Source organism: Pelodiscus sinensis, chromosome 6 (assembly GCF_052426305.1).
Source record: "Pelodiscus sinensis isolate ZL-2025 chromosome 6, ASM5242630v1, whole genome shotgun sequence".
NCBI classification, from domain to species: Eukaryota; Metazoa; Chordata; order Testudines; family Trionychidae; genus Pelodiscus; species Pelodiscus sinensis.
The window spans coordinates 123036984-123062456 of NC_143057.1; positions in this window are offsets into that span (position 1 = coordinate 123036984).

Genomic DNA, 25473 nt, shown 5'->3' on the forward strand with positions numbered 1-25473 from the left:
ACTTAGGCCTGGTTTTTGCTACAGAAGAAGGTAGAAGTAAGATCTGCAACTCCAGCTATGTAAACTGCATATCTGGAGTTAGCATATCTTGAATCATGTTTCCACTGTATCCCCAGCGGGAGGGCGACAGGAGCAAACGCTCCCATTGGCTTCCCTTAATCCTCATGAGGAGTGGGAGTGTCCTCTGAGTGCCATTTAGTAGGAAGATTGAGCATGACCATGTTGATCTTCTGCGTAGTGTAGTCATGGCCTTAGTGTCCATGAACCTCAGTCCTCCATCTAGTGACAGTTGCTCTCCCCTTCCTCATAGGTACACACGGGGTATGTCTAAACTACATGGCTCCATCGACGGAGCCATGTAGATTTGTTTGTTTGGCAAAGGGAAATGAAGCTGCGATTTAGATAATCGCGGCTTCATTTAAATTTAAATGGCTGGCACGCTGAGCCGACAAACAGCTGATCAGCTGTTTGTCAGTTCAGCGCGCTAGTCTGGACGATCCCCTGCCGACATGAAAGCCCTTTATCGACATCCCCGGTAAACCTCATCCTACGAGGCATAACGGGGAGGTCGATAAAGGGCTTTCAGGTCGGCGCGGGAGTGTCCAGACTTGCGCAGTGAGCCGACAAACAGCTGATCAGCTGTTTGTCGGCTCAGCGTGCCAGCCATTTAAATTTAAATGAAGCCGCAATTATTTAAATCGCGGCTTCATTTTCCTTTGCTGATCAGCTTAATCTACATGGAGCCATGTAGTTTAAACACAACCACAGATACTATGAGAATGAGGACACTTCACTGCCCAGGAGAGAGGACTTCCTACATATGGGGAACTGATGTAGAGGATGATTATGTAGCTTGACCAGAGTAACACCAGAAACAATCATGGCAGAGGTAGGACTGGAACCAAGATTTCTGGGCTACCAACCCAAAGTTGTAACCATAAGGATGTTGTTCTTCTTAAATTGGTTGCGGGTTGAGGGCAGTTGGCCCCTCAGCAGCTGCTGTTAGCCCAACAGGTTTACCTTCCAGTAGAGGCTCAAACCCTCAGGTGGTATAGCTGAAGATTATAATTGTAATTACAATGCCTGCACAAACCACATTTAAAGACCCTCTTGCATACTTCGTGCAGGGTGAGAAAATAGACACAAAAAGCTGGTCGAGTGGTTTTGAGCAGAGTTAATCTCTCCCACCTATTAGATATTCCATGGTATGATTGAAAACGCTTTTATAGACAGAGACTTGTACAGATAAAGAAACCTATTGATTCCTTCACCTTCCCCTGATCCTGTAGGCTTTTTACCTTAGACCATTATCCAAAGTACTGTCTGCAATTAATCTTCCAGCCGTGTGTAATCACCCCAGGTATACCGTGCTGAGTTTCAAATAGATAATGATACTGACCAAGTGGGGGAAAACAAGTTGCCATTTGTTTACTGCACCTATCCGAAGAGAAGGGCAAGCCTAGAGAAACGGTTGAGTGTCCAAGAGGACAGGGTACTGACACTTTTCAAAAGGACAAAACAACCCCCCTAGACTATCTATTACAAATGAATGTATGTCTTTTTAATGTATTTGTACAGGAGGGGGAAAAAGGTGAAACCTTCCAGATGCTTGCCTGCAGTAAAGCATTTCTGGCTGTTAGTTCCAGTAGGTCATTACTGCATTAATTTGGTGTTTAATTAAATGCCTGTGCAACAGACCATTTATTTGTTATCTAATATTAGCTTTAGTTCTTATCAATTAAATGCTAGCTGAGGGCTTGATTCACTTACATTTTATGTCTCCTTACACTTTTTTTTTATAAACAAAAACAAGGACTCAGTGCGCAGAGGAGAGTTTCACTAACAGACGTTTCAGTGTGCAGAATGAAATCTGCTGAAGTGCTTAGGCAGAAGAACCTGAAACAAAGAATTTAAAAAAAAAAAAAACCATGTAAAATAGGGGCAGGGGTTAAAAAAATAAGTGAGAAATAATCTAGCAGAGCGTGACTGCCTTCTCAGGGAATGCATGAAACCATTTTATTCAGCTTCAATTTGAGCAGGATCACATCTATTTTTCCTCTTTCAGTTTCACAGTCCAGTTCCAACTCAGAACATTTACTAGATTTCACATCAATACTGAGAGATGGTAAATTTTGCATGAGCTCTCTGCAAAGCCAAAAAGGGGGCAAGTGCTGCTGAAAAAGCTACTGCACCATAGCAAATCTCACAAGAGATACAGGACCTGATACTCCACAGTGCCTTGAACTTTTTGTGGTGCTGTACCGTGGTGCAAAGCTTGTGTAAAATGCTACCACCTGTGTAAATAAGTAGGGAACTCTGATTGAGAAGCATTTTGCACTCACAGTGGTAGAAGACAAAATACTGTGCAAGAGACTGAAGAATCAGTTGGAGACAGCAAAATTTCCAAGTTAACTATTTTTCACCATTAAAAATGCTGAAAATAAAAACCACTGTGATATCTGGTCTAGTTTTAATTTTTTTTAACTGAGAACAAAAGAAAGTCACATCTTCCACTATTTTTATTATGGGACAGTACTGCATTTTAATAATTGGAAAGAGAAGTAATGATAATTGTTGCATATTTGTGACCTTGGACCTTTTCTTGGGACAATGGAGACTGATGAAAAATTCAAATTCCTTTTCTGGGATGTCCAAGGCAAAACTAAATGAATAACAGCCACACAAATTAGCCAGAGAATGGTGAAATCATGTAGCATGCATTCAATTTGTGGCCTATGACAGAACATTCATAGTACTCGACCAGTGGCATGGTACCCTGATGGAATGACTTTCCTGCACAATGGAAGAGGTCAGCATTTTTTAAAAGCAACGAAGAAGTGATGGCTTGTGTCACATAATATTTCCTCTGATTCTTGAATCACTCTTATCTAAGTCCTTCCAGATCTCAATGAAACAATGAGAATTGATTTACACTACATCCAGTTGCAGTCTTGCTCCTTTAGGTCAGGATGGATGGTTCTTTGTGTACTTTAGATTCTGTCATTCACATTTTCTTGATTCTTTAAGACCTGTATCTGTCTCTTGTCACTTAACAGTCAGAAACATGGATGCATTATAGACTACTGTTGCAGGATCCCCTAATTATGTTGATGCTTAAAGGAGCTTGAGATTAGATACTCAAAACTATTTCAGGCAACAAGGGGTTAAGGAGGTGTTTTGGGCTCAGCCAGCCCTGCTCCATCACACCCGCAAGAGATGCAAAGTGGATCAATGCCCACAAAACAGATAGTAGACAGGATTACAAAGAAAAAACAGTTTCTTTCCATTTCAACCAGAAAGGACACTGTCTCAACGACTTAATTACCTGCATCCTGCTTCAGAAGCCTTTAAAATTTGCACTTGAAAGGGAATCCTCTGAACTGTCATTCATGCTAAAATTCGACACTCTACGCGGGAGGCTCAACAAAGACTCTAGCTATCTTACCCATTACAAAGATAGCTTCCCCAATTATCACCTCTAATACCATTAGCTCACAGACATTTACCTTTCTCCCCCCCCCCACATCCCCCTTCTGTTCTGAAATTTGATTTGTCCTTTTCATATGTGTTCATTTTTTTAATTGTATCCTTTGGTATACATGGTTGTGACAATTTTCTTCCACTATTTGATCTGAGGAAGTGGGTCTGGCCCACAAAAGGCCATCACCTAATAATCCATCTTGCTAGTCTTTAAGTGCTACATAGTCCTGTATTTTGTTTCAGCTACACCAGACTAACACGGCTACATTTCTATCACTATTAAACAGAAGAGACATTCACATGGGGGTAGACCAGGGAAGAGAAAGGGCCTTTACCTTGTGGCTCCTGAAGAAAAGCATTTCTGTGGGTGTGTCTAGACTACATGCCTCCTTCGACGGAGGCATGTAGATTAGCCAGATCGGAAGAGGGAAATGAAGCCGCGATTAAAATAATCGCGGCTTCATTTAAATTTAAATGGCTGCCCCGATCTGCCGATCAGCTGTTTGTCGGCAGATCGGGGGAGTCTGGACGCGATGCCCCGACAAAGAAGCCTTTCTTCATCGACACAGGTAAGCCTGGTTTCACGAGGCTTACCTGTGTCGATGAAGAAAGGCTTCTTTGTCGGGGCATCGCGTCCAGACTCCCCCGATCTGCCGACAAACAGCTGATCGGTAGATCGGGGCAGCCATTTAAATTTAAATGAAGCCGCGATTATTTTAATCGCGGCTTCATTTCCCTCTTCCGATCTGGCTAATCTACATGCCTCCGTCGAAGGAGGCATGTAGTCTAGACACACCCTGTGTTAATTTCCCTGTTTTTATTTATGGACTAACCTATGAAAAGGGAGACTTGGAACTGACCTGTCGGGAGGGCAAGGCATGAGAGGAGATATCAGCCATCCCAGCCATGCCATGAAGAACTGCCACGAAGTGAGCTGAGTCCTTCACATCTTCTTGATACAGATGGTGAACGCTGGATACGGAAGAGATGGTAGGAAGTGGCACATGAACAGGCTCTGACAAGGGGGGAGGGGAGAGGGGAAGAGAGGGTAACTGCCTCAGGGACCTGGAGATTCAAAAGGTCCCAGGGCACCTGGCTGCTGCCACTACTACTGCAGTGGCAGTCAGAGCTCCAAGCCCTTTAAATTGCCACTGGAGCCCCACACTGCCTTCTCTAGGCCATGCTTTGAGCTCTCTGGGGTAGGTGTGGCATGCTCTGGGAAGCTCTGAGGTGGCTTGGGGGAAGCCAACCTCAGCCCGTCCCTTCTGCCTACGGCCCAGCCCCTTCTAGGATGCAGAGCCTCCTCCCTTTGCCCAGGGGGCCAGCAAGACTGGCAGCCTCACTGCAGAGGGAGGGCAGTGTTAAGGTGATCCTGGAGGTCAGACCATTTGGAAAGCTCACAGGATCTAGGGCCAGAGACCAGAGGACTGGGAAGACCCAGGCGTTCCTATCATATACCTCTTCTGAGGTTGAATGCCCAAAATTCCCGGGCTCTAGGCAATGCTCCTCAAGACTTCCAACCCTCACGGAGCTGTAGAAGATTACTTCTACCAGTTCTCTTCCACACTTTCTCGGTGTCCCTGAGGGTTTTGCAGCTTGTAGAAAAAGTATCTGAGGGTATGTCTACACTAGCTCGTTAGTTCGAGCTAGGTAGGCAAATGAGGGCAACCGGAGTTGCAAATGAAGCCCGGGATTAGATATCCTGGGCTTCATTTGCATGTTCCCGGCGCCGCCATTTTAAAGTTCCCCTTAGTCCGAACTAACTGCCCGCGGCTAGATGTGACAGTTAAACGTTAATTTGAACTCCTTAGTTCCAATTAATTGTTACTTGTGGAAGGAGGAGTAACAGTTAATTTGAACTAAGGAGTTAGTTCAAATTAACGTTTAACTGTCACGTCTAGCCGCAGGCAGTTAGTTCGGACTAAGGGGGATTTTAAAATGGCGGCGCCTGGGAACATGCAAATGAAGCCGGGGATATTTAATCCCGGGCTTCATTTGCTACTCCAGTTGCCCTCATTTGCCTACCTAGCTTGAACTAATGAGCTAGTGTAGACATACCCTCAGATACTTCTTCTACAAGCTGTAAAACCCTCAGGGACACAGAGAAAGTGGTTCACCTGGGTGGTGTTGGTGATTTTGAAATGCTCAGGGAGATTAAAGTGGCTATAAAAATAAAATAATCAGTAATAATGGGGGATTATTACTATCCCCATATTTATTGGGTACATGTCACCTCAGAACAAGATGTAGAGAGAAAGCGACTTGACACTATACATGACTATGTCTTGAGGTGGCTAGTCCTGAAACTGGAAAGAAGAAAGGCCATTCCTGATTTGTGGAGCACAGGATTGAGTCCAAGAGAGGAACAGAGCTGGACCACTTGGTAATAATAACCATGAAATAATTAAATTTAACATCCCTGTGGACAGGAATGAGTGTGGTATAAATACAAAACCACAGAACAAAAGCCTTGTTATGTTTAGCACCAGCCTAACAGGATAAATTTTTGACCCACTGAACTCAGTGGGGCCTGGATCTCACCCCTCGAGGCTACTTGAGGTATCAACAGTCAACTTATCATGCACATTGTCTGCAATACATTTTTGAAAAGCTGGTGCCAATTGTGAGTTCTGAGCACATCTTAAAATCTGACCAATTAATTAACCAAAACAAAAGCTGATCATTCCCAAACCAACTAGTTGAGCTAAACATCCCCCAAACACTTCAAAATTAATGGGACTTGTGTCTCTAAACCCCCTAGGTAACTTTGAAAATCTCAGTCTAAGTGCCTACATTTAGGTGTCTGAAAACAAAAGCCATGTTTAAAAATGCAGCTCTGTGTGATTTCCTCAGGGAGTCACAAGCAATGGTTTGGGTGAGCTAACACATTAGGGATTTTTGGCTTTTAGATTCCTTGTGTAGCCTACTAGAGCTTACTGTCTTCTCTATTTAAAAACTGGACTTTTTTATAGTAATGGCTCTTTAATAGAATGGGGAAGGTATTTTAAAAAAGTAATTATTAAGTTTTATTATCAGACAGTTCTCTCTTGGGGGAGATGGCCGTTTCTTCCTCTGTACTTTGCAGTCACTATTGCAGTCTAAATGAATAATAATTGTGAAATACATGTACCTTATGGACTCAAGTATGATGACCCTGGTACTCAACCTCTATTTTGGCTCTTTTTGACCTGTGGTAAACTATAAATACAAGCCTGGAGGCACATAACGTTTCTTGCTTGAAACTTCTTTCCAATGTGTGTAAACTGATTTAACTCCAATAGAAACATCTACTTGCTCCTTTTTTAGAATGTGTTTGTAATCTTAAGGTGAGATTGGACCATCTCTTGGTATTTCAGCATGAACAGTATTTTCAGGCTAAGATTTGATCGTTTAGGAAGTATGCCCTATTTAGATATTGACCTAAAGATTTGCAATTTATATTTTCCTTTAAACATTAGAAAATAGAACAGATATTGAAAACTAAAAATTGTCTTACAAACATGATCATGTGCTAGCCAATCTGGTAGTTGTGTAAACAACAAGATCAGTTATGTAATTCAATCACAAAGAGAAGAAAAGACTATGAAAATAAAAGGAAGGTCCTTTATGTCAAGTTTTATCTTAATAGGGCACCACTAGGTAAAATAGGCACAAGGAGCTACACAGTGGTTAAAGAGGAAGACTGGTTCAACAAAGCACTTTGAATCCTTAGGTTGGAAGAGATCTCAGGAGGTCATCAAGTTCAAACCTCTGTTAAACGCAGGACCAATTCCAACTAAATCATTCCAGCCAGGGGTATGTTAAACACTGAAGACTAGACATTTACTTAGTTTCTATTGATGTCAATGAAGTTAACACATACAGCAAACTTCATATGACTATTAGCTGTGTCACTTAGTGCACTTAGGGCATGTCTACACTAGTGGTGTGTCTAGACTACAGGGTTTTGTCGACTAAAAGTGGACTTTTTTCGACAAAACTAAACCTGCGTCTACACTGCCGCTGAGTTCTGTCGACATAACGTCGACAGAACTCAGCAGTTGTCGATGGCTGTAAACCTCATTCTATGAGGAATAACACCTTTTGTCAACAGAGTTCTGTTGACAGAAGGCGTTATTGTATCTACACTGTCCTTTGCGTCTACACTGTCATGTTGACAAAGCAAGCCACTTTGTCGACAGAACTGGATGTAGTCTAGACACTTTTTGTCGACAGAATCTTTGTTGACAGTATGGGTATGTCTAAACTCCATCGACAGAGCCATGTAGATTTGTTTGTTCGGCAAAGGGAAATGAAGCCACAATTTAAATAATCGCGGCTTCATTTAAATTTAAATGGCTGCCGCGCTGAGCCAACAAACAGCTGATCAGCTGTTTGTCAGCTCAGCGCGCTAGTCTGGATGCTCCCGCGCCGACATAAAAGCCCTTTATCAACATCCCCGGTAAACCTCATCCTACGAGGCATAACGGGGAGGTCGATAAAGGGCTTTCAGGTCAGCGCGGGAGCGTCCAGACAAGCGTGCTGAGCCGACAAACAGCTGATCAGCTGTTTGTCGGCTTAGCGCGGCAGCCATTTAAATTTAAATGAAGCCGCGATTATTTAAATCGCGGCTTCATTTCCCTTTGCTGATTAGCCTAAGCTACATGGCTCCATTAATGGAGCCATGTAGTTTAGACACACCCAATCTGTCGACAAAACTTCTGTAGACTAAAGCCTGTAGTCTAGACGTACTCTAGGAAATAACTAAAATCAATGTAATAACTCCCAATAACAAAATCGAAATGGAGTGTCCAAACAACGGGGAAGCCTCAAAATTAGTCCAGGGAGGCTCTATTAATGTGAATGTTCAACTTAGAGCCCCTGGAAGCACTGGGCAGTAATTAGTTTGAGTTAGGGGGTTATTTTTCAATAAAGCCCTAGTGTAGACCAGGGCTTAAATACTGAGGTAAGAAAGTGTTATAATATATATAATAGAATAGCTAAGACATCCTACTGCACTAAAGAGAACTTAAGTGCATGTAATGCTGACAGGGGGAACCAAACCTAGAACCTCTAGAGTTGTAGAGCAAACTTATTCTTCTTTCTATAAGTGGCCTCAGTGCCACTAGGTGGGACCTCTTGCCATACCCAGAAGGTTTGTGGGTTGCCCACAGAGTTAAGAGCTTTGTGGATTTGGGGCCAAAGGTCAGTTATAGCAGTAATTCAAAAAATGAAAAACGGTTGCACCTTCTTGATCCACACAAGTGACAAAAACAAAACTACAATGAGTTTTCAAAACTTTCCCTTAAAAAATCCTTTCAAGATCACTTACCACACCTCATTTGAGGCTCTGATCATACACGATAAAACTGTTTTTAAACCCATTCATGTCTCACTCTCCAAATTAGGAAAGCATCAAAATAAATACAATACAGACATTCCCAGGACCCTTTTATTTTTCAAAGATTCAATTCAATAACTAAGACATTTTCTTGTGTTACTGGGAGAGCTAATGGACCTTCTCTTGCTCTCTTTGTACGTGTACTCCTTGTATCTGTCTTGTCCATTTCCTCTTTTCTCCTGATTATTATCAGGGCTGCAGCAGCCCATAAAACAAAGATAACATGTCCCAGCTCCCAGGGAGCTTTTCTGTGTCAATGAGAGATCAAAATGACAGTCAGAGGCTATGTCATGACATTTGCAGCCAACTTTAAAAACCATTTAGACCTTTTTGCCATCTAATCCTTCATGATACCTTGAATTTCCCTTCATTAAGCTTGAAGGCAAAAAACAAAACAAAACAAAACAAAACAAAACAAAACAACAAAAACACAAAACCAACACAGCACAGTATTTCTGCTTAGAAAATCTATCATTAGAAGAGCCTCTTTTGAGGTTATCGTGTTAGAGTGGTGTCTTGCCTCGGAAGACCAAAACTATTTCAGAAATGGTGCTCAGAAATGGTTCGTGTGAATAGCACCTCTCTGCTATTTCTGAGGGGTCCTTTTGTAAACTGGTGTGCAGGTTCATCCATCATGAGAAGAATCTGAAAGTCTCATCTACACGTCACTCCAGACGCCTTTCCTCAGTGCTGGATATATTTTCGAAGAACAAACTCAAAACCAGAACTAAAAAAAGCTACTTGAGGAGACCTACCCCAGACCCTTTCCAGCTTTAGTGAGCAAAAAGAGAGAAGACACGTCAACCCCATTAAGATGGCCTCCTTCCTTCCTTTTATAGCAAAGAGATTCTTTCCTTTTATAGCAACGTGTGATAAGTAGAACGCCGGTAACCCCTTATGTATTGGAACACCTTAACACCCAGTCACACACTGCAATTCTTACCTCAGAACAAATTCTGGTTTACTGTTCTCAGAACTCAAAGGGAGGACTTCCATTGTCTTCAGTGAGCACTGGATTGATGTGTTATTGAGAGGTCTGTTAAATTATTTAAGCTTTAGAGTGAACTGGGACTAATATGGTTTAGCATCGAACTGAATAGTATTCATGGTTTCACATGGGATAGCACAAAACAGATTATTTTGACTGAGATTTTAAGATGGATGTATCATTCATAACTAAATTCTATACTCACAGAAAAAATAGCAGTGCCATACAGCTGTGGAGGCTGTCATGTCTCCTGTAAACACAAGTGGATCATCAGTAAGTTTGAACCCTGCATCACACACACAAACACCCCCCTCACTACTTCAGGGTGAGAATTAAATCAGTAGCGTCAGCTTTCCTCTGGATAAGTGACTAGAAGGAGCCAAGCAATAACTTCTGAGCACATTAACTAAGCATGCCAAAATACTTTTATTTGTGTAAGGACTGTAAAAGCTAAAGTTAATTTCTATTTTCTTGGCCTATGAAGCAGTGGTCTTGCAGAAATCAGAACAACTGTTCATGTTGGCTTCCCATTTCACCCCTTCTTTATGTAACTGTAACCCCCTTTTTCCTCCTCAAGTTACTGGGGAGCAGGTCACACTCACAGGTGTGCCTGGGTGCCTGGTGTTTTAACCTAAAAGAGATCCCGAGCACCCCAGTGGTGATGGTGTTTAGTTGGGGAAAGCCCTATCCACCCCCTTGCTGCAGTTCCTTGCTCGTAATGAATGTAAAATGGCGGTGTAAAATGGCTGGTCTTGTACACACTCTCTGGTGTGCCTTGAGAGCTTCCAGGAACATACTCATTCGAACATAAATCTGGATCTAATTCCGGAACAACTACAAATCATATACATCTAATAGAATACTTTAAAATAAACAATCTTTACTTAACTTAAATAAACAGGGATTAACAGATTAGCAATGAATAGCATTAACAAAACACATAACAATAATTGAAGCTTATACAGCTAATATTTGTACTACCAGTGACCCCACCCCAGAGTGTGCACACCCCTGGACTCAGTCCCAGACTCTTGCTTGCATTGGCGCACTGATGTTGCAGCTGCAGTGGAGATTCGGTCCAGGCTAGACAGCAGCTCTGTCCCAAGCAGCACTTTTTCAACCAAGCCCAGAAACTTACTGCCTCATGTTGTGCCTATCAGAAGCAGCCTGCTAACTCCCAGTTTCAACAGGCATCTAGTCCCGGTCTGTAGCTGCATCCAACAGCCCCTGGACTGGATCTATGTCCTTGGCAGAAGCCTGGCTCCCCCTTCGGTTCCAAACCCCAAGGCAGAGTCCCAGACTGCTTAGCCTCTTTCTTCAAGCACATGGGCTATGTCTAGACTGCAGGCTTCTTTCGAAAGATGCTCTTTCGAAAGCATCTTTCGAAAGAGCATCTTTCGAAAGATCGCGTCTAGACTGCAGGCGGATCTTTCGAAAGAAAAATCCGCTTTTTCGAAAGAGAGCACCCAGCGAGTCTGGATGCTCTCTTTCGAAGACGGCCTCTTTACATTGAAGAACGCCTTCCTTCGAAAGAAGAACTTTCGAAGGAAGGCGTTCTTCCTCGTGAAACGAGGTTTACCGCCATCGAAAGAAAAGCCGCGTTCTTTCGAAATAATTTTTTTAATTATTTTTAAATAATTTCGAAATTATTTTTTTAATTATTTTTAAATAATTTCGAAAGAACGCGGCTTGAGTCTGGACGCAGGGGAAGTTTTTTCGGGAAAAGGCTACTTTTCCCGAAAAAACCCCTGAGTCTGGACACGGCCATGATGGAGAGAGCCTCCTCTCTCACACAAGAGTCCTTCCTTCCTGTTTTTCCCACGGGCTCATGAGAATTGTAGTCTGGATGTAGCACACGGGGTCTTTTCAGAATAAAACAGAGGCCCCTTTAGTAAGGGGACTACATAATTTATCTACTTTTGGTGGCTGTGTTAAAGACCATGTTCACTTATCACTAGAGACTGTCCCAAGCCAAGAGCCTGGTTCTGAACATCCTGGATGCTTTGAATCTGAGCTTCACCATTGGACACAATTTTTATACTGTACTGGGCCAAAGCAAAACCTGAAATCTGAATATGATTAGGACTGATATCAGGATCTACATGCATTCACCATTTCTGCTTGAGACGAAAGTCTAGGCCTGTTAGTTTGGCTGCAACTGCAGGTACTTAAACATCTATATGGTCCATTAACACAGGAAAAATAATCTCTGCACTGCATTAATATGAGTTACATAAACATCCCTGGACTCTGAGGAAGCTTGTATCGAAGTCTAACCTAAAATGGCTTCTCTGAGCATGCCCAGAAATTACACTGGTAGAACAACTACAGGAATAAGCAAATGATTGATTGACACTGACTCTTTGTCCATTCCTCCCAAGGGGAAAATAAGGATACACAGATATATAAAAGTGAAAACTAGTAAAAGCAGAACATTGACAGACACTCGGCTGGCAATCCAGAGGCTGTCATTGCCAAGGCTATAGCTTTAGGGGTGGATTAGGTTCCTGGTTTAAATTAAATAGCTGTCATGGAGGCATACATTGCCATGAATCACACATAGAAAGGATCCTGCAGAGTTGTCATCATTTATCCACGATTGAGTCTCCGCACCTACCACTGATGGGTGGCACAAGAAACAACAACACTGGTGTCTTCTGTTTTATGCAGGAACAGGACCCACTGTGGCATTGCATTTTGTAAATATATTGGGGAAAATCTTGGACTTACCTGAAGTATTGCCACACCTCTTGTGTCTAACCAAGGCCTCCATCATTCTGTATATTTTTTCTACCTAGAAATATACGGTTGAGAAATTGACTGTCTTGAGCCTTTCATTTCATGGTTTCCAATTAAAAAAAATCTAGCCAAACTATGTCTCAAGCCACCATAGGGCAGCTCAGAACCTGTGCTAGGACTTAAAGAAATATGGAGAACTGTTGTAGACATTTTTATGCATCTGCAGTTGCTAATACTGCTAGCTCATGTCTAGAACCTTCCCCCATTCTTCAGACTGAATCCAAATGCCTGCAAGTTTATGGAAAATTCTGATGTCCTGGGAAATCCAGTTAAGGATGATCCCACTCAACACCTCAGAGGGAGGAAAATGTGGATTTATCAGTGGAACCATGGTTGGTCTTAGCAGATAAAAGAGCATGTAATTGGGAGCTGAGTTCTATAGATTCTATTTGCTTTGGACTCATTACATGAATTCGAGAAAGGCAGTGAACTACTGTACACCTTAATTTATGCGTTTTAAAATTGATCTATTTATATTTATCTATATGAATGATTGAAAGGATGAATTAACATGGCAGTTTCTAACTAATTATCTTAAATATTTATATGCCCCCCATCACCATAATACTGGAAAGCCTCACAGTCTGTTAGCATATTTAACTTCACAGCACCCCGAAAGGTAAAGATATACTGTTATCCCTATTTCACAAATGGAGACGTGAGGGACCAAGAGGCTGAGTGAATGTTCTGCACAAAGTCTGGAGTGGGACAAAGAATTGAATCTCTTCTAATTCATACCCTTAATTGTTATCAGTATTGTAGCATCCTTCTTCTTATGTGGGGTGAATGAAGTTCTACTGATGTGCCTGGAGCCAGACAGACATACCCCTGCTGAGAGATCTACCCAATGTGTCTAGGGTGCTTTGAAATCCAAGTGCAAGAAATTGTTACTCTGACATTATTTGAAGCCAACATTTTTCTAAAAATAAAATTGAACAAAATGTTATCTCTCTATTGCCAAGGCTCTGTCTGAAAATGAAAAGCATTGATTATTTTATCTTTTTTTTCTGGCAGATAAGAAGAATCTGGGCAGACAGTAATTCAAAGTATTAGTGTTTTTGTGAAGCAATTTATTGCACTTCTGACAATGAGATACTTAGAGATTTGCAGAGATTTGTTGAGGGGGTTTATTGGAACCACCCTGGGGAGTCAGAACAGCAACTTGTTCTTTATGGAGGAAAGTCCTGCCCAGCAATAGTCATAAAGCATCATACTGGACAATAAGTGTGTGCAGGAAGGAATGCTGTATATAACCAGAACTGCTGCTCCCAAGCTAACACAGTGGGGGAAGGAATAAGTACAGAAAGTAGCAGCAATATTTAGGGGTTAGAAAAAAGAGCAACGATACTTTGCGGTTGTATTCCAACCTTCACTGTTGAATGGGTGGGAACTCCTGGGCAATTTACCGAGCCTTTGTACCACAGCTCACTCCTTAGAGCAGCTGTTTTCAAACTTTTTTTCTCATGACCCAGTTGAAGAAAATTGTTGGTGCCCATGATCTAACATCATTTGATTAGAGTGTAGACTCCCAGGTGGAGCAGAGGATGAGAGTTTTGGAGTGTAGGAGGGGCTCTGGCTTGAGGGAGGGGTCAGGACGGGAGCAGGAGGGGCTTACTTTGAATGGCTCCTAGTCAGTTGTGAAGTGGGGATGCTAAGGCAACTTCCTGCCTCTCCTGGCACTGAAGACTATGCTGTGCCCCAGAAGCAGCCAGCAGCAGCAGCCAATGGGGGAGTGCGGAGCTAGTGATTTGGGCAAGGAGAGTGGATGGAGCCATACGTAGGATCTGGGCCTGCTTCCTGCTGCTTCTGCAGCACAGCGCAGTGTGTGGTGCCAGGACAGGCAGGTAACCTGCCTTAGCACCCCCACCTGGTGACCCTGCAGCAATGAGACCGAGCGCCCAACATTCCACACCCCAGAACTCGGTCAAGACCTGTAGTTTGAAAACCACTGCCTTATTGGGAGCATATAAATCAATGAAGCCTCCGTCCCTGACTGGATCCCGGTGGTGGTAACTTATTACAAATAGGGAAGATATACTAATGTTCTTCTTTCGTTTGACACCCAATAACATTTTGTCCATTTCATTTGCCAAATTAAAAAAAAAAAACTAATTCATGTCGACCAAAACTCCCGTCCCCTAAATTTTAGAATGGTCAGTGATCAGAATCCATTATCCTTACCACGTGCATCCTACCCTTTAAGGTATATACTATCAAAGGGCATACAAATGAGGGGAAAGAGGACTGGGAATGGAGAAAAAAGTACTATTGGCACCCATGAAGAACAAGTAGTATAAGAAACAAATACTGACAGATAATCTTGGATTGCTTTTTTTAAATGAACGAGTTACATAATGAGTGGATTACGAAAATTAATTCAAACTGACATGAGTATGAACTTTGTCATAGGGTCTGAAAATTGCTAAAGCAACCACACAAAGGCCAGACATAAACAGCAATGTATCAGGTTGAAGGGAAGTGTCATTCATGATCTTGAAGAAGGTGTAAAAATTATGTGAATGATTTTTTTTTTTTCAGGAGATGGTACATTAGGAAGTATTCAGAACACCAATGAGAAGAAACAAACAATAGGGGACTCAGAGAGACCAAATACATGCAGAAAAGAACTCCAGGGGATTCAGCCCACACATATGCAGAGTGGTAGTGCTAGGGACAAATAATACAAGCCATTCAGTGGGAGGGAAAAACCGATAAGGATTCTTAGTAATGACAGTGGAGAGCTCATTAGATCTATGTTTGCCATGTCATACGACAGTCACAAAAGGCTGTGATGTTAAGTGGCTGTGGTAAGGCCCTCTACTCGCCACCAGAATGGAGCCTTCTCCTAGACGTTGTGGAGATGAGCTTCATGAGATGAACACTCCTTTCTGTGATGGCATGCCACCTCTCTGCCCCTCTCTCTCTCACTCACTGCTTCAGCAGCCCCTCTGCAGTGCCATGTGTTACTGTTGCCTCTTTGTGACTCCACCCTCCCTAGAGCTCACCACACACATTTCCCCCTTACGGTGATATCTGAATCTTTACTCAGCAATCTGAGGCATTCTTCTCATTCAGGGCTCCGTGGCTCCACATCCTAGGTGGTTGTCAGGAGAACCCTTTGGCTCAGGAACCCTCTAGTCATCAGAGAAGGTCTATTCCCTTCTAGGCCTTGCTGCCTTTCCCTGATACCTTTCTCTAGCCATCTGACATTCACACTTTCCTGGAGTTGCCAGCCTCTTAACTCCCTCCTCGCTGGGAATAATTGTTTCTGCAGTAGACAGATGCTCCTCCCTTCTCCTAGGAAGTGACTATAGACTTTCCCAGCAGTCTCCTCTGCTGCCAGTTTCCTGTCTTTATAAATTCAGCCCAGCTTGTTCCTCCTTTGCTGGGCTCGCTCACTCAGTCAGGGGATGACTTGAGCCACCTGAGTCCAATCAGCTGAGACCTGTTGGGATTCATTCTCTCCCTTTTCAACCTTTCTAGGCAAGTTTGGGATGAACACCCAATCACAGTGGCATACACAGAAACCTCATGTGTTGCACCATGGAACAAATAGTAGCTCTTGGTATTCAACCCTTGAACTATTGTGCTCATTTCTGGGCATCCCATTACTTGAAAGATTCCAATTTAAGAGTGCAAAAATGATGAACGAATAATTGACAAGGAAAGACTGATGCTAAATCTGTTCAGGCGGGGGGAGGAGGGACCAAAAACAATGACTATGAGGGTGTACATGAGAGAGTGAGCATGAGAACAGTCTACAAATATCCCCAAAGGATTTGAACATGAAGAAGAAAGAGGAATCTTTTCAAATGGAACAAACAGTTAGGCTTTGAAGTAATGGGGTGAAATTAAGAAAGGGCAAGTTGAGGCTGAATCTGGGACCATAGGAATTGGCAAAATATATCAGATCCATTCACGGCTAGTATAATTTTTCTGACAGTGGCCACCACCAACTATGCTGGGCCTGCAATGGACAAGTGACTATCTATTAAAAGTTACCAACAATCAGATCTATTAGATGGAATAATCTTCAAGGAAGCAATGGAAACTTCATCATTTGGGACATTCAAACCTAGATTTGGATGATGCACAAAGTCACTGTATTATCTATGCAGAAATAATTTTGAACCATTCTAGTTACTTTGGTGTCTGAACACCTACATTATATGGAACAAACCTTAACCAACTATATATCATCCTCCTTATCCCTAATCTCTAATACACTCTGATTTATAAACCTATTCAAGGCTTTTATTCCCAATAGGCATATAATCCATCCTACCTATCAAAGCCCTATCCCTCTGGACTTTGCCTTTCCTCTCCCCCATTAGTTAATGTTTGGGGTTATTTTGGTTTTTGGCAGAGATTCCTTCTTCTTAGCATATGCATAACAAGCCTCGCGTGACATGGGCCCAGGCTTGGGCCATGTACTGCTGGAGAGTGCGATGTGAACACTGATCCATGCCCCTCACAAGGACTAATTGATCCTAAATACTTGTAAGGTTATTAGTTAAAATAAGACAACTGATAAGTGCTCAGATGCTTTGGAATATGTTGTTCTCAGTCTTACTCCTTCCCGGCTGTTCCTGAGTGTTTTTCTCCACTAGGAGGTGGATGGATGCTACAACAATCAATCCACCGGGAGTCAATTTAGTGGGTCTAGTGAAGACCCACTAAATCAACCACTGATCACTCTTACTGTGCTCCGGCTGAATGAGATGAGTAAAGGGAGGTAACGGAAGAATATCTTCTGTTGACCCAGCAGTGTGGGCCCTGCATTAAGTAGATCTAAGCATTAAGTTATGCTACTTATGTAACTTAGATGGACCTATCCCCATGTTGTAGACTTGCCCTGAGAAAGCTACAGCCAAAAATTACAGCTCTACAGAAGTAGGAATTGGAGTTAATCCCTCAGACAAAATCCCTAACAATAATATTGGTCAAATTCAAGGGAGAATAAATGGTCTGATCCTTCTACCAATGGTTCCTGGGACCAGAACTGGGTTATCAATCATTACCACCTCCTCAGACAGATCCAAAACTCGCTGACTTCAATAGAAGGATTCCCACTGGCTTTGATAATGGATTCTGGATCAGTCCCAAGAGCTGCAAAGAAAAAAGTCCGAGTTCCGAAGCAGTGTAGCTGTTGTGTTTCATGGCATCAGTAGCTCCTGTTTGATCTAAGCGTTATCTTAAAACAACAAAACCTCTACCCTCCAGACAGTTTTCTTCCTCTCACACTCTCAGTGTTACTAATCTAACTACATACTCAATACTAGCCATAAACTCACTTGTCTCTAAACTGCTTTTTCTCTTGCTTACCTACCTGTCTAAAATTACTTTTCTGTCTGTGCTGATTTATTTCCCTCTTTTACCTCAAGTACTTATCTTCTTTTCAGCTTCTGGGCTAGCACTTTTTCTTCTCTGCGTTTTTTAAGTGTTTTGCCGACTTCCCTTCATGACTCCTTACTTCTCGCCAGGTTTTTTCTTCACTTCTGTTCAGGTAGCTTAATTCCCTGCCACTCTTTAGCACTTCAGGATCCTGAATGCAGCTTTCCCCCATCACCCACCTGGGCATAAGGATGGAACGGCCTCTCTAGTTGCTCTTTTGACCCTTGAAAAGCGAGAGAAGCAGTTGCTCCCAGTAGGTAAAGCTGATGAGGCTTTCAGGCTTTATGCATTATTGCCTGACACATAGGTTGGATGGCAACACTTGAAGAGAAACTCCCTATTGCTGAAGAAAGCCAGGCTGTAGAAGAATCTTCTGAGGGGTATCTTGGAAGTTTATTTTATTTAAGCTTTTACAGCTAAGTTGAAAAAGCTTTTGGAAATAAACGGTAGGCCCCAAACTTTCCTTGAAGTTTTCTGTGGATTTAAGGGATGGATTAAGTGGTCTATCCTATTTCTAACTCCTATGAATCCACGATATCCCTGAGTGAGTTGCCCTTACAGAGAAAATCCCAATGAACTGGTGAAAGAAAATCTATTACTAACACTTAGGTCTACTTAGGTTGCGATTCTGCATAGTATACGCATTTGGAACTTAGCGTCACTCCACGGATACAACATAGAACTTTCTGCTTGAATTAAATAACTGTCTTTCCTTGTTCAGTAACATAGGGAATATGACACAGAGATGAGTAGCTCTTACTTTGCCAAGTAGACACTCAGGGTATGTCTACACTACAAAGTTAATTCAAACTAACAGACATTAGTTCGAATTAACTTTGATAGGCGCTACACATACAAACCGCAAGTTCGAACTTACTTCGAACTAGCGGAGCGCTTAATTCGAACTAGGTAAACCTCATTCTACGAGGACTAATGCCTAGTTCGAATTAAGTAGTTCGAATTAAGGGCTGCGTAGCCACTTAATTCCAACTAGTGGGAGGCTAGCCCTCCCCAGCTTTCCCTGGTGGTCATTCTGGGCACCACCAGGGAAACTCTTCTGCCCCCCTCCCGGCCTCGGAGCCCTTAAAGGGGAACGGTCTGGCTACGGTGCCCGTGCAAGGTGCAAGCCTGCCAGCACCCAGCCAGCAGACCCTGCACCTGGCACGGCACGAACCATCCACCCGCTGCCACCCAGCCCTCCGCCTCTTCCTGGGACCAGGCTGGCGGCTCCCGGGAGCCTGCCTAGGACCGCAAGAGGCAGGCGCCCACCTGGTCTAGTGCGGATATCATGGACCTCATCCACGACCTCCGCACTAGGCACAGGAAAGTGGCTGTCTAGGGCAGGATAGCTGCCAGCCTGGCCACCCAGAAGCGGGTTTGCATGAAAATCAGGGAGGTCCAGTGAGACCCCCGACCCTGAGCCCTGAGCTTAGAATGGCCGTACTGGGTCAGACCAAAGGTCCATCTAGCCCAGTAGCCTGTCCGCTGACAGCGGCCAACACTAGGGACCCTGGAGGGGATGGACCAAAGACAATGACCAAGCCATTGGTCTTGTGCCATCCATCTCCAGCCTTCCACAAACAGAGGCCAGGGACACCACTCCTACCCCCTGGCTAATAGCACTCCATGGATCCAACCTCCATGAATTTATCTAACTTCTCTTTAAACTCTGTTATAGTTCTAGCCCCCACAGCCTCCTGCAGCAAGGAGTTCCATAGGTTGACTATTTGCTTTGTGAAGAAGAACTTTCTGTTATTAGTTTGAAGCCTGCTACCCATTCATTTCCTTTGGCGTCCTCTAGTCCTTCTATTATGGGAACTAATGAATAACTTTTCTTGATGCACCCTCTCCACACCACTCATGATTTTATAGACCTCTATCATATCCCCCCTCAGTTTCCTCTTTTCTAAGCTGAAAAGTCCCAGTCTCTTTAGCCTCTCTTCATATGGGACCTGTTCCAAACCCCTGATCATTTTAGTTGCCCTCCCCTATCCCACCCTCTCTCTTCCCCTCTCCCACTTCCTTTTCCCAGTCTCCCCGAGCTTTGTTCAATAAAGAGAGTTTCTATTTTTGAACACACGTGTCCTTTATTTTGTACATCAGGAAGAAGGGCTAGGGAGGGGTAAGTGGAAGAAGGTGAGGGAAGACTGGGGTGGCTCTGCGGGCTCCTCAGGGTGGCATCTCTCCTGCAGCCCTCCAATAGACTCCCCTCCCAGATGGCAGCTTGTGGCAAGTTCAGCCAGGCTGATGGCCGAGTGCTGTGATGTGCCGAGTGTGGGCACTCTGGGCACTCCAAGCCAGGACTGCTTTGCAAGCGGGGAACCCCTGAGATCTGTATGTCCAGGGTGGGGGTCAGGTCCCTTTAAGCACAGCCCTCGGCTAGCCTGAGACCGCAGCTCCACGCTCTAAGTCCTCCTCTGATGCCCTGCCGGCACTGCTTCCAGCCATCCTTAACCTCCGTTCAGGGTCCACTCAATGTGAACATGCCTGTTCGAATTATCAAAATGCTAATTCGAACTAGTTTTTAGGTCTAGATGCACTAGTTCGAATTAGCTTAGTTCGAATTAACTAATTCAAATTAAGTTAGTTCGAATTAGTGCTGTAGTGTAGACATACCCTCAATGTGAATTCTACCTCAGTTGCTGCTGTGCAGTTCCTCATGTCCTCCGCAGGCAAATCTGAAATCCTAGAAGGCCACTGCATTGTTATGTTATTCACTTGTATCATTATAACGTGTATATATGGATAGAATCACAGAACCAGCATGCAGGATATCCGTGTTTGCTAGACTCTCTAATAATGAAGGCTCTCAGCAGACCTGCAAATTAGGGGAGCATAATTAGAGATGGGTTAAATGAGGGTTTGTCTACACACTGAAGCTAAGAGTCTGCCTTCCAGCCTGTGTAGATGGATACGTGTTAGCTCTGCTAGAGCTACCATGCTAAAAATAGCCATGTGGATATTGCAGCATGGCATGGGCTAGCTGTCTGACTAACAGCTCTCCTGACCCCTTGTGGCCATACTCAGGTGACTAGCCCAAACCAACACCAGTTCCACAACATTCACATTACTAAACAGAGTGTATGCCCTTATTTTAGGCTATGTCTTTACATAACACACTCCTTGCTAGAGGATGCTGTGAAATCCAAGACTATAAAAGGGTTCAAAAAAGACCTAGATAAATTCATGGAGGATAGGTCCATTAACGGGCAGGAATGGTGTCCCTAGCCTCTGTTTGTCAGAGGCTGAGAATGGGTGACAAAGAATGGATCAATCTCTTGATGATTCCCTGTTCTGTATAGTCCTTCTGGGACTCCTGCCATTGACCACTGTTGGAAGACAGAATACTGAGCTAGATGGACCTTTGGTCTGACCCACTTTGGCCGTTCTTATATTCTTATGTCTACACTACATAAGATCTTACAATGGCACAGGTGTACCAGCACATCTGTCTCCTCTGTAACTGGGGCTACATCTATACTACAGGGGGGTTTGCAAAAAAATGACTGTTCTTGTGAAAAACCCCGTGGAGTATCCACACCCCAAGTGCATTTTTGCTCAAGAAAATTTACAGTGAATCGACAGAACAGGTTTTTTTTTTTGCAGTATAGGTATTCCTCTTTCTACAAGGAATAACTCCTTTTTGCACATGAGCTTTTGCTCAAAAAGGTATGTGGGGACAGGAAACAGGGTCTTTTGCGCACAAAGAAGAAGCACAGGTGCCCTGGTGGCCATTCTGTTAATGGCAATCAGAGCTTTCTTGTGATAGAGTATCCATGTAGTCTGCCACGTAGAACAGAATTCAAAATGGCCACCGTTAAAGGGCCAGGCAAAATTTTTTTTCCTCGAGAACTTTTCCCCAACCCTTTTCCCCCCAACCTTTTTTTTTTTTTTTTTTGCTCAATGAAAAATTCTTGATGATCTTGGTCTTCCTTGGTCCTAAAAAGTTAAGAAATACTGATCTAAAACATCCCTGATAGATGTCTATCTAACCTGCTCTTAATTATCTCCAGAGATGAAGATTCCACAACTTCCCTAGGCAACTTATTCTAGTGTTTAACACCATGACAGTGAGGAAGTTTTTCCTAAAGTCCAACCTAAACCTCCCTTGCTGTATTTTAAGCCCATTGCTTCTTGTCCTATCCTCAGAGTCTAAGGAGAACAATTTTTCTCCCTCCTCCTTGTTACACCATTTTAGATATCTGAAAACTGTTATCATGTTCCTTCTCAGTCTTCTCCTTTCCAAACTAAACAAGCCCAATTCTTTCAGTCTTCCTTCATAGGTCATGATCTGTAGACCTTTAAACATTCCTGTTGCTCTTCTCTGGACCTTCTCCAATTTTTCCACATCTTTCTTGCTGTAGTTCTTGCCAGAACTTGACACAATACTCCAGTTGAGGCCTAATCAGTGCAGTGGTGAGTGGAAGAATGACTACTCATGTCTTGTTCACAACATTCCTGTTAATGCATCCCAGAATCATCTTTGCTTTTTTTGCAACAGCATCACACTGTTGACTCATATTTAGCTTGTGGTCCATTATGACCCCCAGCTTCCTTTCTGCAGTACTCCTTCCTGGACAATCACTTGCCATTCTGTATGTGTGAAACTGATTTTTCCTAAGTGGAGTGCTTTGCATTTGTCCTTCTTAAACTTCATCCTATTTACCTCAGACCATTTCTCCAGTTCATCCAGATCATTTTGAATTATGACCCTATCCTCCAAAGCAGTTGCAACTCCTTCCAGCTTTGTATCATCTGCAAACTTAATAAGCATACTTCCTGTACCAATATCTAAATTGTTGATGAAGATATTGAACAGAACCGGTCCCAAAGCAGACCCCTGTGGAACTCCACTTGTTATGCCCTTCCAGCAGGATTGTGAACTGTTAATAACTACTCTTTAAATATGGTTATCCAGCCAGTTATGCACCCATCTTATAGTAGCCCCATTTAAGTTATATACGTCTAGTTTATTGATAAGAAGATCATGCAAGACTGAAATGCCTTAATAAAGTCTAGGTATACCATATACCACTTCTCCCTTATCCACAAGACTCATTATCCTATCAAAGAAAGCTATCAGATTGGTTTGACATGATTTGTTCTTTACAAATCCATGCTGGTTGTTACCTATCAGCCTATTATCTTTCAGGTGTTTGCAGATGAATTCCTTAATTACTTGCTCCATTATCTTTCCTGGCACAGAAGTTAAACTGACTGGTCTGTAGTTTCCTGGGTTGTTCCTATTTCCCTTTTTATAGATTGGCACCATATTTGCCCTTTCCAGTCTTCTGGAATCTCTCCTGTCTTCCATGACTTTTCAAAGGTGATAGCTAAAGGCTCAGATACCTCCTCTATCAGCTCCTTGAGTACTCTTGGATACATTTAATCAGACTCTGGTGATTTGCAGACATCTATTTTTTCTAAGTGATTCTTAACTTTTTAAAAATTTTATTTTATCTTCTAAACCTACCCCCTTCCCACTAGCATTCACTATGTTAGGCATTCCTTCATCAGACTTGGTGACGACCAAAACAAAGAAGTTATTAAGTGCACACACGCGCGCACACACACACACACACACACACACACGTGCTTACCACTCGCCAGCAACCAAGTTCCTCTCTCCCCACAGCTCCTTCCACCCACTGGTGGATCTGCCAACCAACTCCTCTCCTTCTGTCCCATCTCCTCCAGTCTGCTGGTGGGCCAACCAATCTTCCCAGCCAAACTTCCGCTTCCATCCCAGCACCTTCTGCCCTCTGCTCCCCAGTTGTTCCACAATGTCTACAAGGCACTGGAAGGAGATGAATTAGGGTGTGCTTAGACCAGGGTGTGTAACTGGGAAGGAAGTGGTAGGGAAGGGGCAGGCCAGGAGTGGAGAGGGGGCAGGAAGAGATGGGGCAGGGTGGGGTAGTAGAGAAGGAGTGGAGTGAGGGGATGGCGTGGGGTTGAGTGGGGATTGTGTATCCCAGGGGAACATTGGATGGCTACGACTGTGTCTTGTACTGATCACTGTCGGAATCAGAACACTAAACTAGATGGCCTAGTGGCCTGATACAATATGGACATTTTTATGTTCCTCGTAGTGCTCTGAACACCTTGATGATTTGGGGTCAAGTTCCCCTGGATCATGCATAACCCAATGTAACAGTATTCTGAACAAAGCAAGGATTCAACAGAGGACAGATGGCATGGCTGCTTTCTCTGGCACCATTTTGTGGCTGTTCAGGAACTGAAGCAGAAGTTTACTTTTATAGAAGAAAGCCACACGTGAATTGCCAAATGCTGCTGGCTATGTGATGTTACTGTATTACTCCATGGGCAGAAGTCATTTTCTCCCATGCCTATATTTGATTTCAATTAACAGAAGACAGCTTGCTTTATCTTTCCTAAAAGTTGATATGGTGTATACCTGAGTGAACTGGCCAATTCCCCTTATAAATTATGTATAAAATCCACAGTGGCAGTCTCTCCTTAGAACTCACGGGCAAATTCAATCTCTCTTTTAGCTTATTTTTTTCATGGTTCTTGGGATATTCATTCCATATTTTCTGCTCATTTTTATAAATGTCTTATTTATTCAAGCTCTTCATAGAGGAAAGTAATGCCATGCATTACTGATTTTATTACTTTGGACAGTTTACAATATCTCTTCAGAACCTAACATGTTAATTGATTTTAAATTTTCTATAAATTCAAGCCATGGCTGCATACCTTACATACTGATTCTGAAGAGACTTATGAAAAAGTCCTTTACAGTCCGGTTAGAGTTCCTGCACATAGACACAGATTTACCTTTTTTAAAGGAAAAAATGTGGGAAGATTAAACTTCCCACCATCTAGAAATCCAGTTGTGTAAGCATTATGATGTCGGATCCAAGTTTGACACTTGATCTAAGTCCAATGCACCTGTTCTGTTAGAAGCAGGGCCATTCATGTAATTCAAGTTTGACACTTGATCTAAGTCCAATGCTCCTGTTCTGTTAGAAGCAGGGCCATTCATGTAATTCAAGTTTGACACTTGATCTAAGTCCAATGCTCCTGTTCTGTTAGAAGCAGGGCCATTCATGTAATACAAGTAGTCAGAAAGGAACGCCATTCCAAAGCCAGAAGGAACCACTGTGATCATCTAGTCTGACATCTTGTATAACACAGACTAGGGTGGCTGAGAGCCTCTCTGGGCTCCTAGGTAAGGTGAAGTGGGGGGCTGCTCTGGTGGGATTGGGGCTAGGCAGCCTTCAGTGCTGCTCAGGTAGCACCAGGCCTCCTCCAGAAAGGCCTCAGGGCTGCCTGGAGTTGAGTGTGTGGCGCTATAGCAACAAGATAAAGGGCCTGTGCCTCCAGCCACTGCCTCAGTAGCAGTAATGGCGGTAGAGTTTCAGGCCCTTTTGTATTGCCGGGCCCTGGAGCAGTTGCTCCTTTGCCCTCC